The sequence below is a fragment of the Scomber japonicus genome, chromosome 5 (genome assembly GCF_027409825.1).
Source record: "Scomber japonicus isolate fScoJap1 chromosome 5, fScoJap1.pri, whole genome shotgun sequence".
NCBI classification, from domain to species: Eukaryota; Metazoa; Chordata; class Actinopteri; order Scombriformes; family Scombridae; genus Scomber; species Scomber japonicus.
Window position 1 is genome coordinate 12,454,934 of NC_070582.1, and position 18,712 is coordinate 12,473,645.

General features: G+C 39.2%; 1 protein-coding gene across 2 annotated transcripts in view; it reads right to left on the reverse strand.

Moving 5' to 3' along the window:
- The window catches only part of LOC128359140 (tumor protein p53-inducible protein 11-like), a 40,432-nt gene that overhangs the window by 18,278 nt on the left and 3,442 nt on the right, over window positions 1–18,712 (reverse strand). Inside the window, exon 2 of one of the 2 annotated variants that reach the window (XM_053319570.1) lies at window positions 17,555–17,660. The exons of the other annotated variant lie outside the window; for it this stretch is intronic. The gene's annotated coding sequence lies outside the window, so the exon portion shown is untranslated. The remainder of the gene's footprint in view (window positions 1–17,554; window positions 17,661–18,712) is intronic. 2 annotated transcript variants of the gene reach the window in all.

Genomic DNA, 18,712 nt, shown 5'->3' on the forward strand with positions numbered 1-18,712 from the left:
GCCTTCACTATTTTCAAAAATTGCAGTCTCTATATGTGCAAAGCTGATAGAAACATACCCTGAAAAAACCTGCTGCAGTGATTGCAGAAAAAGTTGGAGATACTTGGGCATCCAACTGATGTCTGCTGTTTGTCTTGATTTGAAACAGTATTTTGCACCTTTATTTGATATCGCTACCTTCACTGATGACTGAAGAGCTGTATTTTTTAATACAATATGTAAAAGCTTGACACATCAGAAGTAAAGATGCACCTGTGTTCAATAGTGCTAATTTGACGGTTTCTTCCTTTATGCAACCATCCAGTGTAAAACAAAGATAATGTGTGAGATGATAGGTAAAACCATACTTTGAGAAAAGCTGATGTCCTAGTGTTTAAATTTTGCTGGCATCAAAAAATATATCCAGAACATATCTAATCTCATCAGCATGATAAGAAAGAGACAACTCAAACAATCAGTAATCAGTGCTACATTATGAGAGGTATTATTTTGTAGAGGACATCCTTATTCCCAGAGTAATTGTTTAATGAGAAAATGCTATTCAGATTCTCTAAATCGTATTACCCATTTCAATAGTTGAAAGAATTCCCATGTATGAATGGTTAAAAACACCCTTATTAGAACACCGCCAATTCAACACAGTTCAGCAGTGGTTAATCCATTGCTTTAGAAAGCTCTCACGCACAATCAATAAACATGAATCTGTGTACTGTAAAATAAAAAAAGACATAACTACAGATTCCTCAAAAGCATTGCATGTGTGATGATGACAGTCTGATGCATTATATAGCCTCAATGATTTAGAGACAAATATAAGGAAGGTGCATCAGTTATAGGCTTTTAAATAGACAAGTGATATAGCCTGGAAAGCTTTTTATTAATGCAGCCTGACGACATTAGCTTTTTTCACTCTGTGAGTGAGGACGTCTTTGCAGAATGTCAATGCATTTATATGGGATAAACAAACAAAGGGAATAGAGTCTGTTCACAGAGCCACATATAGGGAGAGAACATAACATGCAAAATGTGCTGCTGAAATGGAAAGATGCTAAACATAGGAGGAAGATGTGGAAAATGCGTGAACTCCCTGAGATATCTCTGGTGAGTGACTATAAAGATGCTCTGTAAAAAATAATTGTATCACACGAACAAAGCAGTGTGTGGGTGTGAAGGAGCAACTGTGAACAAATGTGTTACTCAAAATAAGAATGCAGACCCTGCACATATCCTCCTCCTTTCCATAAATAACATGAGATACAGTTGCCCAGTAGCCTTTAAATCCCCTCACCGCCATGTTTGGGATATCGAGTAGTGATCATACAGTGCCAGGAGTAGATAACGCACAAAACAACACCTCCACTCAACAGACTCCAAATAAGTGTGTCTGTCTCTTGTTGCTGTGAGCTGTGAGCCACAGAGGAATCAGCAGATATGGAGAACTGTTTTTTAGCCATCATAAAGGCATGTCCGACTTTCGTCCAGACTGTGATGACATGTTTTATTACAAATATTTTCAGTCCCAAGGGGGTTACACCATCTAACACCACCAACAGATTGACACAGGTCGACTCTTTGGTCCGGTTGTCACCTGGTATTAACATGCATCTTGGGTGATCCGATTACAGGTGGACAGCTCTTAGTATGTCACTTCACACTTGGCATTGAGTCTCAAGTAGTCAAATTAATGTGATCGAGCAATATTGAAAAAGCGTCCTCTGTCCATAGAGTGCTCCGCATCAAAGCATTTTTTCCACTGCGAAGCAAATCAAGCGCTCCTTAGACCACTGTCTGATCACTTGTCTGCGTGAGCCAATCAGAGCTGCTCCCTGCACCGTGCAGCCTTTCTTGTTTCTTGGATGCAGGCTGAAAGAGTAACACGTGAAAAATACATCAGCAGCGGGTGAGGAGCCTTTCCCTCGAAGCGGATCATCATACTTCGTTTGGAAATATTTTGATTTTAAGGCGAGTGATGTTAATCAAGAACACATCATATGCAAAGAGTGCTGATGAGTGCTAACTTATTCAACAATCTGACGCAATTTGTCTAACAAGCAGCAACACAGAGCTATCAGGATGCTGTGTGGGATCTCGATATTGATCAAAATAATCATGATTATCATTTTGGCCATAATCGTGCAGCCCTAGTCTCAAGTGACCTCTCGTGATCACATCCCTGCTCTATATGCAAATAAAGACGTACATCATTTCAGTTTGCAAAGGCCAAATGTGTCCTTCGTCTAGTCTGCTGGAGATAACAAAAGAAGTCTGCATAGACTTTGGTGTGCTGGCAAAATCAAAACTTGAATGTACAAAATTTTGTACATGAGGAAAAGAGCAGGTTGACCTCAGGTCTCTACACTGAAAGCCTGAGGTAGGAGGGGGAATCTAGCGCAGCTATGGGATGTTGTTCTACTTGTGTATGTGTGTGATATAGGATTTGTGCAATTTACTTTTATTTCTGTGTTTTTTATTAGCAATATGTTATAATTTGTGATAATCTGACTCTTTATCTCATTTATATTTATATACTAGGATTGTTTCTATTCTTTATAATTCACTTTTTGGTCATATATTTCCTCATTGAAGTTTTCTTAAATAGTGTTAAATTCTCGTCTCATCTCATGATCCCAATATCATGTCTCATCTCATCTCGTCTCGTCTCGTGAGCTGAGTGTATCGTCACACCCCTAGTGTGACCACATCTAATCCCTGAGGACGACCAAGGCACAAGTTTTCATTGACATCGACCAACATGACTGTCTAGTGCCCTAGGGCAAAGAGAGCTGGATTACTGTGGGACTCCACTTTAAAGTCTGTGAGTGTTCTGCAGTTCCCAAACAACCTCAGATACCTACTCAACAGCGATAAACCGATTCAATCCCACTACATAGACAGATTATGCATGGATAATCTGGAAGACGAGCGATTGTGGGTAGAAACCAAGATGTCAACAGGGTTTCCATAGGGAATTTAATTAAATTGTCTTTATTGTCATTGCATTGAGGTCAATTTAAAAAGGAACAGCAAAAGGGCATACATAGGGCATTTAAGGTTTCATCCCAAACTGTTAGCCCACACTTCATTACCTGAGAGCTTTACTTCATCTTCCTTTCTTTTTTAACCTTAGCAAACTGCATAATACTGTAATCCTGAGTTTTATTAAAAGCACAAGTGTTTTCTGAAAAACTGGCTGTTGTGCTCTATCAGTGATGCAATTAAGTCAATTTCTCTTGTTAAATCATCTAAACTGATTTACTCATGGAGAAAAAAAAGAACAGACCAACTTTCATCAAGCAATCACCTTTGAAACAACAAAAGGTGTAAAGCAAAGAGGTGCTAGTGGAAGGTGTCCACATTGTGTTAGTGTTCATTAACAGATTGTAGGGGAAGGGAACAGAATAAAACAGTGCACATCTCACACAGGGTGTTGACACCTGAGCCTATGATATCCTGTCACTCCTACTGTTAGTGTATCACAGTGTGTAGCTGGTACACAGTGAGCTTTACTGCATTTCATTTAAAAGGTGCTTCATTAAAAAAATTAATTTATCTACCCACATGGAAGAAATAACATGCATTACATCCCCAGAAATTGTAAGTAGAGTTAAATCTTTCATTCTGACAAAATCAAAACAAAAACTGCAAGTACTGTTGACGTTATATTGTAAAGAACATTCAATATTGTGTCAACCCCCTGTGTGTGATTTTAAATCAGAGACACAAACACAGGAGGCAATAAACAAAAGTGCAACACCTCATGTTGTGCAGGGTAAATAAAACCACTGAAGGATGAACATGAAGAGTCTTAAATGGCATCTCTTCCTGTGTCCTGGATGACCACAAACGTGACACATGCAGTCAACCATGGTGCTAATACAGCTCTGTAGAGGGTATGTAACTATGCAACCTCACAGTTTAAGTGTGCAATATCATGCAAGTAGAACAATGTATCCTGTGTATACCCAGCTGTTTAGGGGTGTTAAAACTCCTTTTTTTTCTTCAAATGAGCTAAAGTAATTCCTGTCTGACAGATGCTGGCTCTGATTTAATGGAAAACACAAAAGTAGGTTCAGTGGTGGCAAATGGGCAGAGAAATCAGATGAACACAGAAAGCAGTGCTTATGACAGCGAGTGATAAACAAAGGACAATGGAAATGGCAGTGAATTCCTATCTTGAGTCAGAACAGGCCACCAATGCATCCCCTGGAAACTGTACTCCATACAAAACAGAGAGAAGATCTGTCCACATAGTCGGTCTGCAGGGAGAACTGCTCCTTAGTTTACCATCAATGGATTATTGTGCTGAGTTGAACAGATTAATACTGTTAAATCATCTGGGGAGAGCTCCCATGGAATGAAATGGCACCAATGATTCCTGGGATTTGGAGTTTCCCTGCCTAATATTTAGCTATTACATCACCCTGCAGCAGGGAGGCCACAAAGCCGACTACCCAAACAGTCATTACCAGTGTAATGAGATGTTACCACTCTGTCTGTTTGGGTAATACTTTTAACAAAGTACGTTATTAAAATGTGAACTGAATGCTGCATGACATGGATTGTGGATAATGATCGAGTTCACAGCTCAGCAGTCCAGCTGAGTCTCCACCGACTCCCTGCTGGTACCTCACTCCAGTGAGGGCAGCTCTCCACCCATATTCCTTGCACTATAACTACTCCTTCGTAAATCCAGCAGGAGGAAAAGATCATTTTTGGCAGCAAGACACATCACACAGGCTATCAAACCACCTTGTAAACTTGGCTTCCTAAACATTCTTTGAAATATCATGAATGGACTTTAAGAAACTCACAAGTTTAACAGCTTTATGGCTTTCAGCAACCTATAATGCAACACTAACAGGCTCATTCTGCCTGAGAAATAGGAGCCTCTACTTGCTGCATTCAAAGAAGACTGTTATATTATACAGAAATGTCATATTTATAAATGGCTCCACTTTTTCAAATGTATTTTCCAGAAAAACAAGTTGCATGATGAAAAGCTTCGAAAAAAACAAAGCAAGGGGTTGTAGAACGACTTGACATAGCTTTGTACTCATTATCTGCAATGCTTGAACACATAGTATAATTTCATGGTGTGTAAGAAAGACAGGTGGTTTATTTTTACCATCTGTTACACTGGGCCCATGTGGGGCACATCATTGAGGGGGGCCTCTTTTAGTAAGCGGGCATTGAAGCCTGCCAGTGACTGTTTGGCTAGTTCTGAAGCCATCTTGACATGGCAGGCTTACTGTGAAGCCAATGAAGAAGCAGCAAAACGTGGTGAGGTAAAGCGGAGCTGACACTTAGTGCACACGCGCAGCTGTGAGGTGAATGATCTCCTCCAAGGAGCAAAACTATCAGAGCTCAGCAGGGATCCAGCACACACAGAGAAAAGAAGACAAGACGAGGGAGCCTGCCTCTAAACGTACACACACCAACAAAGCTGACATAAAGCTTCAAAGCTCTGTCTCTGTTGTACTGTGAGGCACTGCTGTGACAGCCACCCGACATTTATGACTGCTCCTATATAATTATTATTTTTACTGTTACACAGTGACTAACATGCTGGGTTATTGTTGATTTGCTCATCTCCACAGAGGTATATTATTGCACTGTCACAATGATTTTATGAGATACAGCATGATCATTATAATTGCACAGGAGGGTAAGCTGGTGTTCAGTTTCATTGCTGTAGTGCAACATCACGTAAGGTTGCAAAACTCTGGGCGATATGGCCTATAAGGGTTAGGGTAAGGGTTAGGGATATTTTTAGGCTATATACACAATTTCTAGAAACTTTGAAATCTCCTCTAAACAACTAAAGTACCAAACTACTAAATAAACTATTGTTACAATAAAAGTAAAGTGCCGTTACAATAACAGTGCTTCATCGATCAACCTCTACATTGTTGCCTGTGAAATTGCTGGTAGTGTAGCTTTTATGTGCAGAAAAGTGACAGTGAATGCAAGCAGAGAAAAGAAAATGTTGCAAGTCGTGAACCTGGCAGTAAATGTACAGTAAAGACTTCAGTGTTTCAGTTAATTAATGTTGCAGCTTTTTAGATGAAGAAAAGTTTAATCTGTTGTTTCTCCAACTGCTGGAAAAGTGAAGGGGGTTAGCCCTGAAACAACAATGGATTAGCATAACTTGACCAAGCTCACTTAAGGTGGATCAGCTATTCTCACTTTAGTGTCTATCTCACCCAGTGGCGGCTGCTGGTCCTTAAAACAGAGGAAGCTCACTTTACGTCTTCATCATAAAACTTGTCATATCAAAGCGAGGCAGTTACAAATAAAAGAAGTGCTTAATTGAGGCTGTTGTATGCTTCATCTATGCCATAGAACCACAGCAACACAAACCTGAAAAATATTTGTGTGGGTCTCCTCTCTGCTCTGACTGCAGCTGGGACTGCTGTGCGAGGCTTCTGTAAACCTGACCGCCTGTGAGTGCTTTGGGATGGTGGAGGGGCTCACGGCAGCACCCGCTGCTCGTTGAGGACAGAGTGATACGTGCTTTCATGTCAGAGTCTCCAAAACATCAGAAAACTCTCCACAAAAGACACGACATTTTTCAATAGTTGCTTTTGAGAAAAAAAAGTTGGTAAGAAGAGTTGGAAAGTCGCCAGATTTAGCGAGAAAGTCAAGCCACATTGGCAAAACTACACTCAGAAGAGTCAGCCTTCTCAAAGCTGTCTATCAAGGGCTTTGAGCCCTCCAAACATTTCCTCCAATCATCATACAGCAGCAGAGTGTCTGACCGCCCACAATACAACTATTTCAAGCCTCCAACTTGGTTCTTTCTTGCTCAGCCTTGTTTGCTGACAGGCTACCTGGTTGCTAGGCAGTTCTCCCAGATAATGAAGAGTACTCATTTCAGAGCTCAATCTGCATCAGTGAGGATCTCTTCATGTGGAATTAATTGCTGGGTAAAGGTCAAAAAGAGATCATTAAAATATCCAACTTCTCATTGACACTGGCATCTATTAACAAGCAGTTCATTTCATGTATTGTTTATATTATTTCATCCTCTGGCAAAAATAACTTCCTCTCCTGAGGATGTAAAAGAGAGCTTGTCATATAATGTTTATCATTCCAGACACGATAGGTGTAATGTATGCACACACACGTATGTATGAGGGCTCAAAAGCAATAGACACACTTCTATTGCCCATAAAGTTCAAACAAGCCAACAGGTGGGTTCCACAGCAACAGCCAGCAACATCAACATCTCAATATATGCGAGTGCATGACAGCTTTTCAAGCCAGAAGCTCATGAAACCAAGCACAACAACTACCATCTTGTTGTCACACACTAGAAGATGAACATTGTGAGCTCACTCATCACATGATAAATGACTGTGTATGTCAAAGGATGCGCATTCAGAGTGGAAATTGGTGGTTTGCAATCTAACGTTATAGCGATGGCAAATATACAAAAACAGAAAGACAGGGAGGGAGCGGAAGAGGACGAGGATGTTTGCTCCATGTAGAGATAATATTATTGATCTGCCAAACACGGATATTTCATTTGACATGAAATATAATGGTAATGGCCTGGTAATTTATTTTTAACTTCCTTTTGACTAATTTTTAAAGCCGTGTTTCCTAAGAGCAGCAAGGACTGATGATGCTGACATTTTATTTGCAAGCTGGCCCCTGTGACAAATCACTTTGTTCTGTCACTCAAACTAGAGAAAAAGTAGAAAGAAAATATCAAATATGAATTATCATAGATACGCTGTCAGACTTCACAGACTGCAAAGCTGCTGATGACTGTGACTGGGTCAACTAAATCGTCTGTGATATTAGTTTGTTCTCAGCTTAATGGCTTCAGAGACAGAATAGTGCACAATACAAAGCAATAACCCCAATTAAAAAGCTTTGGGGCTTAATTTGATCTCATTTTGTCACAAATATCAAATAGTGGAGCAATGCCACAAACAGCTCCATCCCTGCTGCTGCTGCAGGTTTGTTGTGCTGCTAATTATTTCTTGTGATAAGCTCTTCACAGACAGCACAGCGGTGTCCTGAATGTCAGAAATATACAAAAACAAAAACACTTTCATAACAATGAGAAGGAATTAGTGCCTTCCCCCCCCCTTGCTTATCCATCAGTGCTGCTTGTTATCATCTTTATAGCACGAGGACCGACAGACTCTACAGATACCAAATCACAATTTAAGGCGCGGTCCAAAAATGGACGTAGACAGTGGTCACATATGGTTCTGTTTATACAACATTGGATCTCTGTGTAGGCGGACATGATTTCTTGGCACATACTGGGCAGATGATGAGACTATCGTTGCACAGATCCTCCCAGACTCAAGTAGCCATATTGAAACTATTAACCAGGAGTAAGGGTTGGGATTGTTTGAAATGTTTGAGTTGGTGCCTAAACAATACCTGTCTCTTAGTGCCAATACTGAACCAAAATATTTTTTCGCACTTAGTTTGGAGAACAAAAATGTTTTCATTCTTTTTCCTTTTGAACAAAATACCCATTGATTCATCAGTGTTAAAGAACTTATCCTAAATTAAATATAAAGTAATTATCCAAAAATTACTGAACAAGTCAAAGAACCATATATCAAAGCTTGTCATGTTGTCTTGATGAATGCCAACAAGATTTCACATTGTGGGACACACACACACACACACACACACACACACACTAGAGTCAGTGAACCAGGTGAAGTGAAAGGTAATGTTTTACTCAAGTTCACGACAACTACACTCATTACTCTAAGTGCAGTAAGATCTTTATGGGTGAAAAACCAATACGTATGTTAATCAAACCACCTGTTCAACAAGCATAAACATGTAAATGGTAAATGGCCTGTACTTATATAGTGTTTCTCTAGTCTTTTTGACCACTCAAAGTGCTTTTTACACTACATGCCTCATTCACCCATTCACACACAATCATGCACTGATGACAGGGTCTACCACGCAGGGTGCCAACCTGCTCGTCAGAGACTACCCATTCACACACATTCATACACCGTTGGACTTGGCACAGCCGTCAGGAGCAATTTGGGGTTAGGTATTTTGCCTAAGGACACGTCGACATGTCGACTGGAGGAGCCAGGAATCCAACCGCCAATCTTCTGATTGGCGAGAAGAGACCGCTCTACCTCCTGAGCGACGGATGCCCAGATGGAAGAAAAAAAGCGATATTTCCACCTGCCATCAAATGTCACAACCACAGTGTGCTGGTTAAGCTACAAGCGAATTGTTATGAACAAGCTAAAACAAAAGCTGTCTAAGCAGCCTAACTGTTTAGCTTAGTTTGTCTAATATCTTAAAATTTGGCAAATTCTTGTAAACTGTACAGGCTGAGATGGCAGCCTTCCATCCAAATCAGCTGTGCATGCAGCAGTGAATCACTTCAGCAGCAGAGGGAGGAGGACAGAAGACAGGATGAATGATGTCTGTGTTTTTCACTGTTTCTAAACTTCACATAGTAGGTTCATGTCAGAAATATTTATTTTATTGACATGTTCTTTTTGTTTGCAGTGAGATATTATTGAATGTACACAGTGACTTTGCTGTTCTAGACATTAATGGTGCTGCTTTGGAAACTATATTTCATTATAAATGATTTCTTCCATCACTGAGGATATGTGTTTCACTTTTCTTCTTGCTAATAAGTGTACTGTGAAAAATTACAATCAGTGTTTGTTTTTTTTAAATGGTGTGAAAATGCAGATTTTAGTCAAATAACATCACATTTTCCTGGGAGAACTCCCAAACCTCCTGAATGTGTTGAGGCATTTCATTTTTTGACATTTACTACAACTATAACTTTCTGGGTCTCTAGAGTCCTTTAGGGTGGGATACGCTCCTTTAAATGATCACACACGTGGCTCAAACAGGAATAAAGCAATCTGGAACAATTCTCAAATACTTTGAATTGATTTCACTGCTGGTGTGTGCAAACACAGGTCCTGATAAGGTGGTGGGCTCTGGGTACACACAACAGAACCGCTAATGAAAATGATTCTGGTGGCAAACACTGATCAGACCGTCGCTGTTTCTGTGTGACACATCTCTGATATCCCCCACCCCCCAAACACCAACAATTAGTAGGCAGGGCACCTTCCACAAACAGTGAAATACACACAGATGCATCCATACCAACACAGGCACATATCTTTCTTTTTACTATTCAGACTATGATTGGTTTGTCCATCATTCTCCCACATTGTAGACAGAGCGCAAATATTAAAAGGTTCTCTGTGACAGAAAATCCTTACAAGAAATATTGCATTGTAAAACCTCAGCGTATGTGTTGACTGTCTATCTGACATTGCATTGTTAGGGATTATTTGTAAAGAACCTCTAAACAACAGGCCAGTTATTTTAATTAAAGATAACAGCAGTTCATTGATTGTTGGTGGCAGTTATAGTTGTGCAAAAATAATCTGTGGACAGAATTCCAGTCATTTCCTTTCATTACATCTCTTCTTTGGAATGTTGTGTCTCTATTCAGGAAATGGAACATGACCCACAGCGTGCCAGGAGAAGTACAGAGACCACTTAACAAATCAGCACTAGTGGTGGGGATCTTTGGGAATATCACTATTTGGTTCAGTTTCGATTCTTCGGTGTCCAATTTGATTCAGAATCATTTCTCGATTGGGTGAATAGAAAAGATAGGCACAACTTCAGTCTCTTGCCACAGTTGACTACATACAGTATACTTCTCTGATGTCCTTAGTCCAATGAAATACAACATGAAACATAACTGGCAATTAATCAATTTGTCTTTTAATTTGAAAAGTTAACTGCATTAATTAATTAATTATTCAATTTGAAAGCATCTCACAGTCTCCTGCATAAGAATAACAAAATGAGACGTAGGCGGAGTGCTTGCTGTGTTGTTATTAATGTTATATCTCCAGCAGAGGAGAGCAGCCTCTCTGCTGCACCATTAGCTCCCAGGAAAGACGTTGGGTGCAGGAATTTTGAGATGAAGCAGAAACAGACTGAGCACTGGGTTATTTTCCTCACCTCACAGTTGGTTTACATTGTTTAAGTGCTGCAGAGTGTGTTGGTCAGCCGGTCTAGTTTGTTACTGCTGATCACCGCCCCACTCCACATTCATCTTGCAAAGATAATTATTTAGTCATTAAATAATGCTTGCTGCGCTGCCCTGGCAGTTCCACCTTTATTGCTCAGTCAACTCACGTTATTAAATAACATTTAGGAAAATCGATGTTTGACATTTGAGGACTGATGCAGAGTAGTCCACGTACATACCACAATGCATTTAAGAATCATAACCCTAACCCTAACAGACACAGAGGCCTAAATTAAGTCTTTTTGTCACAGGGTACTGGGTTCTTCTGGAAAAAAGCCTACACAATCTACTAGTTTTAACTATTAAATATGTCCCCAGAGTCTGTCTGAGTCATTATGTGTATGTGCGCGATTGTCCTGGGGACATGGCTTTTGTCCCCAATTGAAAAAAAGCTAATTGTGTGGGTCAATAATTATGGTTAAGATCAGGGTAAGTTTCCAGGAAATTAATGTAAGTCTATGCAACATCCTCAAAAGTAACCATGATCTGATATGCGTGTGTTTGTTTTTGTTACCCATTGGAGACCATTTACGGTATAAACACTAACCATGTTGAGACCAGCAGTCCCCATTGGGTCCAAAGCCTGATCCCAATGCAATGTCCTAACAAGGATAGCTGTGCAAACATGTGTGTGCGCAATAGAGAGAGAGGGGGGGGGGGGGGGTATGTGTGAGACCTTTGATGTTGAGAAGTCGGCCTTTTGCTCCAAACACATTCAATCATATTCAGCTGTCAGATGAAGCTCAGTCTGTTTTTGGCTGAATTTGCTCAAAAGCTCACAGAAACAGAAATGTATGAAGACCTCAAGTTAATCAGACTACTTTTGTTGATCAGAAAAATACACACACAACACACTATGGCCAGTGGGAAAAAAACTAGTTTAGTGTGTTGCTAATAATATTTCCATACTTATAACTTTAGTTTTTCTAGAAAAAAGCTCTACTCCACTGAGTCTGCTGGCCATTTTTAATGCTCTGTAATACTAAGTCATCTTCAGTCTGCCAAAGCCTCCTCTTGGTAAATGTGAATGTACCCACGCAGCTTGCTAATCAGGTTTTTACTGAGCACCACAAATGCCATGAGGGCTCAGCTGAGTTTACACAGAAACAAATGAGAGAATCAACCTTAGCCAGTGGCGAATCAATGCCTGCATAGGACAGCTGATGTTCAAAGGACCATGAGGTAGACATCTAATCAGGAAAAAGGTTGCATTTGTCTCCTGGCCCTATTAGCTTAAATGTCTTCCCTTGGCTAGAGATTCTTTGTGACTGTGGGATTGTAATCTATTTTGAAGAAAATTAAACTTCAGTGAAAAAAAATTAGTCAATTCTCTACCTCGTAAAGTCTATCACAACCAATAATCATCCAGACAAAAAGACAATATTAAGGCCTGGCAATACAGCTGTGAAAAATAATCACTGAATTAATTAAAATGCTTTCTGATAAATTTTTACAATAATATGGCAAATCTTAGCACAATTACAACCTAAATAATCAAACTGATGTTTAGTGCAATTCATGTGTGTGTAAAGAAAAATCATATATTAATATTTCATTAAATATCATCCATGTTGCTTGCCTTACACCAACAAAAAACCGGTGTACTTTTATACAGGAGTTTGGTGTGAGCGTTTTTAACTCAGAGGCTGTTCAGTTGGGCCGTGCTTTAAGCGCCCTCAGCAGACACGCCCCCAGTGATTTCTTGATCATTCAAGTTTGTGTGGTTAATAACACATTTTTCTGTGGTGACAAACTCAGAATATATATTTATTATTGATTTATTGCTTTACACTGACTTTAAATATTCCCACTGTTGTCCATTATATAAAACAAAACACTTTCATATCTCATTTTGCTAGAATCATTCATTTAGACAACAGAATTTTGTTAAAAAGAGGAAAAATAATGTACACAGACAGTAAATAAACAATATTTTGATATATTTCCCAAGCCTAAAGACTAGTTACACTTTTACAGGCCATCTACGCTGGTCAAGTCTCACGTGTTGTTTTTTTTTAGTCATCTCTCTCATGCATTTCTAACACAACAGACACACTAAGTTTTAATCAACACAGTTATCTAACATGAGCCAAATCTTCCGTTTCAGTTTTCACACGTATATGCAACTCAAATTATGTGGAGTGCCATGCACTCACAGCACATGTGAGTGTTAAGAGACTTATTCTATACAGTGCTCTATAGGAAAAACTAAATATACGCTTTTTGTTTAAACACATTCAACTAAAAAAACAACAACTTCCGAATTAAGATTAAAACAAATGCTGGACTGAAATAAGTGAAAAGCTTCTGTAACAATTATATTCAAGTGAAAAATAAGCAGCACAACTTATCATTGTTAATGTGTTAAAATAAAGTGAGAGCAGTGTGTGGGATACTTTTAGGTGTCTTTAAATGAAATGTGATTCAAATAGTATTTTACTCAGTGGGACATATGAGTCAACAAGCATTACAACTGATGATGTTTGGGCCATTCATTTGTATCTTAACAAAGCCAGTCTTTGTAGAGCCTCTGCTTGAGTTCTACTGAAGATGAAAGGAAGTTGAATGTCAAAAGGCGGGAAGGGTGGGAAGAAGGTTTTTCCTATTGGTACTGAGCCAAAGTGTTTGCAGATCTGTCACACCTACACATCACAAACGTATAATGCTTATGAGTGTGTGTGTGTGTAAGATGTGAATGTGTGACAAGCAGGGATTAGTTGGCTTCAAGGTTGAATTATATTTTACCTCAGGTTTCAATCATTTGACACAACAGGGATCTACGTTGTAAGAATGCATTTGCATATATTTACATTAAATATGCCTCATCTTTCAGGAAGTGTGATTTATTACTAATTCCACTAAATAGAGTATGTTTGGACAGCTAGAAACATAAAAAGACATTTCAATCAAAAAAATCTAATATGCTTCTGTCAACAAGAACACACTGCAAATATGTCAAAGACAAAGTCTGCAGGTGGTCACGTTTGTACAGAGTGTATGTGACTTAGTTATGGGTGACATTTCATATTGGAAGCACCAGCATACGTCACTTTTCACAGTATGACAGGTGTGACAATGAATTAAACAGGAGTCCTTGTTGAGTTACCATTTCTGAATTCTGTTATTTACATACAGGACAGTATACAGTCCTAATACTATCACAATTGTCAAGAATGATCTTTTCTTTTTTTAAACTTTTAAAATGTAGTATAGTTAAAACAACTAACTAAATATGGATGATGCACAAAATGTAATATGAATAAAATGGAAAAATATTTTTTATAAAAAAGGTCTAATTTCAGCTTAATGAGGAAATTGTATTTATTTGAATTGATTGACATGAAAAGGAGGAGGACTAATCGGTTACCTCATTAGTAGCAGTGTACTGGTTCAAATATTCAGCCTGAAACATTTGGTACAGGATTTTCACTTCATTACTTTCATTACGTTCATCAATGTCCCTTGGTTCGTTATGCTTCCTGACCCAAACAATTACTGTGGAACAATAATGCTAGCGCTTGAACTCCACCTGAAACGTTTTGGCAGAACACCACTTAGCTGTACCTTGCTACCCGACATAGCCGACCTGGTTACCCTAGTTACTCATGATCATGTAGTGTACTGTCATCATTGTTAGGGGTGAGGACGATAACCACATTACTGCAATATCCCAGTCATATGATGCCTTATGTGGGGTTGAATTCACTACTGTAAATTATTATTATTATTATTTTTTAAATGTCGACCACAACTGTCAAATGTGCCTACTGGGTGATATGTGGTAATACACGGGAGACGTAAGAGGCTACGTAATAGGTTGGACAATTTGCGTTGCCTCAGCTTGCTCTGGGCACCAGGTTGTAAGAACTTAAAATCACCCTTAAAGAATGACCACCCAGTGGGACACCAAAAGTGGTGTGCAAGGAAGCAGAAACATGGGAGGCAAGCCAGCATCCAAGCTAAGCTAAAGGCTAACCTGTCCACCCATCAATCTCCTCGAGACGTCCCAGAGAAAGATGCCAAACTGGTAAGACCTCATTCTCACTGAGACATGGCTGTCAGCTCAGACGGGATTGTTTCATCATTCGAACAGACTGGTGCATGATCACAGGGGGGTCGATAAACCAACAACAGGTTCCGGCTGAACATACGTCAACATAAGACAATTACCTGACTCCTTGGAAGAAACACAAAGAATTGTTTTCTTTTTCTACTACAACAACTACTGTTTCAGTAATAGTTATGCCTAATGAGCCATTTTTAAATGATAACATTTTTCTAAATAAAAAGGTCCAAAACCACAACCCCAAACCACGATTCACTGAGCCGTGAATGTGGTGTACTGTTAGACGCCTAGTACTGAAGTCAGCTGCTGTTAGAAGGAAACCTGCACTCCGCCATGGTACAGGGTGGGCACCACTGGCCTAGAGGGCACACTGATTCCCAGTTTGACTGGTTATATTGGTCTACTCCATTCTGGCCTAGCCATGGTCTGAGACACACAAAACAGACATACAAACTCAGACCAAAACTATTTGGGAGTTACGTCATAGTAATTAGATTCTGTTCCTTATCTAACATCACAACAGGAAAAGTCACTTTAAAAACACTAAGTTTGTGCTAAGCTGGATGAGGGACACAATTTGAGCAGCACAGCTGCTGTTGAATATGTTTGCATTTAATCAACCATGAAAAAAAGGCGTTTGCCTTGACATTCAGTGCAGAGGGGTATGACATTGTAAAGGTCTGCTGGCTGGGAATTGAACCATGGCCGCCCCTAATAAACCATGTTTGACATTTTACACAAACTTTGGGCTTAGTTTATGTCTCTCTTTGCACGCCTGTCTTGATCCATAAATTCTTTTATCGAATAGGTGATATCTTGTGTCCAGCAAGAAATCTTCAGTAATCAACAATATCTGCACATTCAGACGGGATTTTTAACAAGGGGGAAGTAGGAGATAACATTTTTTAACAATTATACTTTTCTTGTAGAGAAACAATATTAGACACAAATGATTATTCAGTGTAGAGTATTTTATAAGCATGAAAAAATATGTTATAAAATGTGATATTTCCTAAATCAGTGGTTTTCTATCCTTGTCTAGATTTTTAAGAGACGCAACCTCTGGATGAACCCAGACCATTAGATGATCCATGATGCAGTAAACTCACAACAGTTGTCACTTCAGTGGAAACCGAATGTTCAGTGATAAAATGCTGCTGATTTCAGATGTCTGAAAGGAGTCAGTGAGTAAATGAAAAACACTAAATTACTGTAAGATGGGGATGAAGCAACATTTGTGGGGATGGTGGTCCATCATATCAACTCAGAGAGGTGGGGAGATAAAGCTGCTGCCTCAATTCTTAACATTTAGAGCCTGAGATGTATCAAATGTCTTTAATCATTTTGTAAGAGTTGAGTCCCTCCAGTAAGAGGTTTCCATGAGGTCAGCTTTCCAGATATTATGTGTGGTTGACAAAACAAAAACAAATTCACATAAGAATCATGATTTTTAACTACTGAATCAAAAATCTATTTTCTAAATCTTCAAAAGTTTGAACATAATTTATTGTTTATAGAACAAAATGGCAGTCATCAACTGGAGAATAACTATCAAATAATGACCTTTGCAAGATGAACTCAAGGTATATTATGAACTTTCTACACCATTCCTGAGAGACTAATATGAGCAGTTAGCAGAGTAGCAAATGAGACCAGCTGACCAACAAAAACTGTAGCATTAAACGACTTTAACCAACTCTGAGGTGAAGTAAATAACTCGATGCTCACTCTGTTTCATTTCAACAACCCTGCGCCTGCTTAGCGTGTTCCACAGCAGCATAACAACACAGCAGAGCACTCCTCCTCCCCCTCATTTTATTATTCTGTAGAAGGCAGTACACTGTAAGACACTTTCAACTTTTTGTTTAACTGCATTTCAGTTGACTGAGGATACCAGTGAATGGTTTGGCACACAGTATACAAGAGACTGACAATAGTGTCCAATTTACTATTCATTCAGCAGAGAATCGAGACCCAATAATCCATTCTGAATCAAATCAGAGACCCAAGAACTCAAATTGATTTTGGGATTTCCAAAGATTCTCACCCTTACCAGATGTAAGTTTTGAAAAGGTGTGATGTGATGTATAAGAGTGGCTGAGGAGAACTGAAAGGTGACTTTGTCCAAATGGCAAGTGGGAAATATGAAACCACACACAAAAAAATGTTCCATGCAGACGCACAAACAGGCACACACACACAACCAGCCAAAACATCCACAATGCTCAACTGTTAGCATGAATACATACTGACTCCAAACAACTAGTGTCCACCGCAGAGCACTCTGAACAGCCAACCAGCACAGTCTGGCATTCCTCATTTTGGATGACAGCAGGCCTTCACACCTAGCTGTCACTAAACTATTATAAATACCTGAAGTGAAACAAACATACAACTTTACTTACTTGAATTCAGATACTATGAGATGTGGTGTTGCTCCTAAACACAATTTGAGGATGATGATACTGTTTCAGTTCTTCCAAATGTCCTGTGGGGTCCACAAAGGTTTGCCTGCCAATTAAAAATAACAGCACATGTAAAAAATTAAATAAAAACAAATTTCACTATGCAAAGACCGGAATAGTCCCTTAAAGTCCACAGAAATAGTTCCTGTGATCAAAGGAAGGGACCTGCAAGTTAGTCAAACAACAGATAAAAATACAAGTTGTACAATATCACAATCAACTAAAGAGGCTATCAAAGATAATGAATCCAAAATAAGATTTTGCTGAGTTTATTCAGGCAGCTGGAACAGCCGGAGGGAAATGACTTGCCAAATATATACAGAAATTATCCACAGTGTTTTGCCACCACTCAACAGTGGAATTGCTTTCCTGTCTTCCCCAGATGTAATCAATGAGTTGGGCCGCCTATCACTGCCATAAAACAGCAACATCTGAAAAAAAAGTGACATATGGTCTAAGCTTCTATAATCTTGTCCACTAGAAATAAACAGAAGCACATCTGCTCTATGGTCATTATTACAGCCTATGGCTACCCCGCTGTCACAACAGACAGTCGGAAATTAAAAGCGAACATGCCAGGAAGAAAGCCATCCTCATTGCCTGAACAATATTGTTGGTGCACAGCAGTCCTTAAGGACCAGAAGTCAGTATGAATGAAAATAAATATAGCTTGCCATCGTTTTGTTGAGGTAAATCTTATTTGTTACTATTTTAAGAACAAATGTGAAACCATCAGAGCAATACATTGTAATTTAGCAGAAGACTCCCACAATGACGTTCTATGATTGTATAAAAAGAAAAAGCATGATCCATCTGTCCTAAATAAAACTATTCATTGAAGATCCTTCATAGCCTCTGTCTAAAGAAAAATCCCTTGCATTTCAGATCTGTTAGGAACAAGTGCCTCAGGCAGCATTAATACTACCCTCACATGGCCTGGTCATTTGTGCAGTTAAACTTTAAATAACCATTCAAATTATAGTTCATTGTGTCATTGGCGGACAGTGTTGTGAATGGAAGTGTTAATTAATCACTGAGGGGTTAAAACAAAAAAGGGGGTCACCATCTGCTTTTGCTACCCAGCATGCAGCTTGCCAA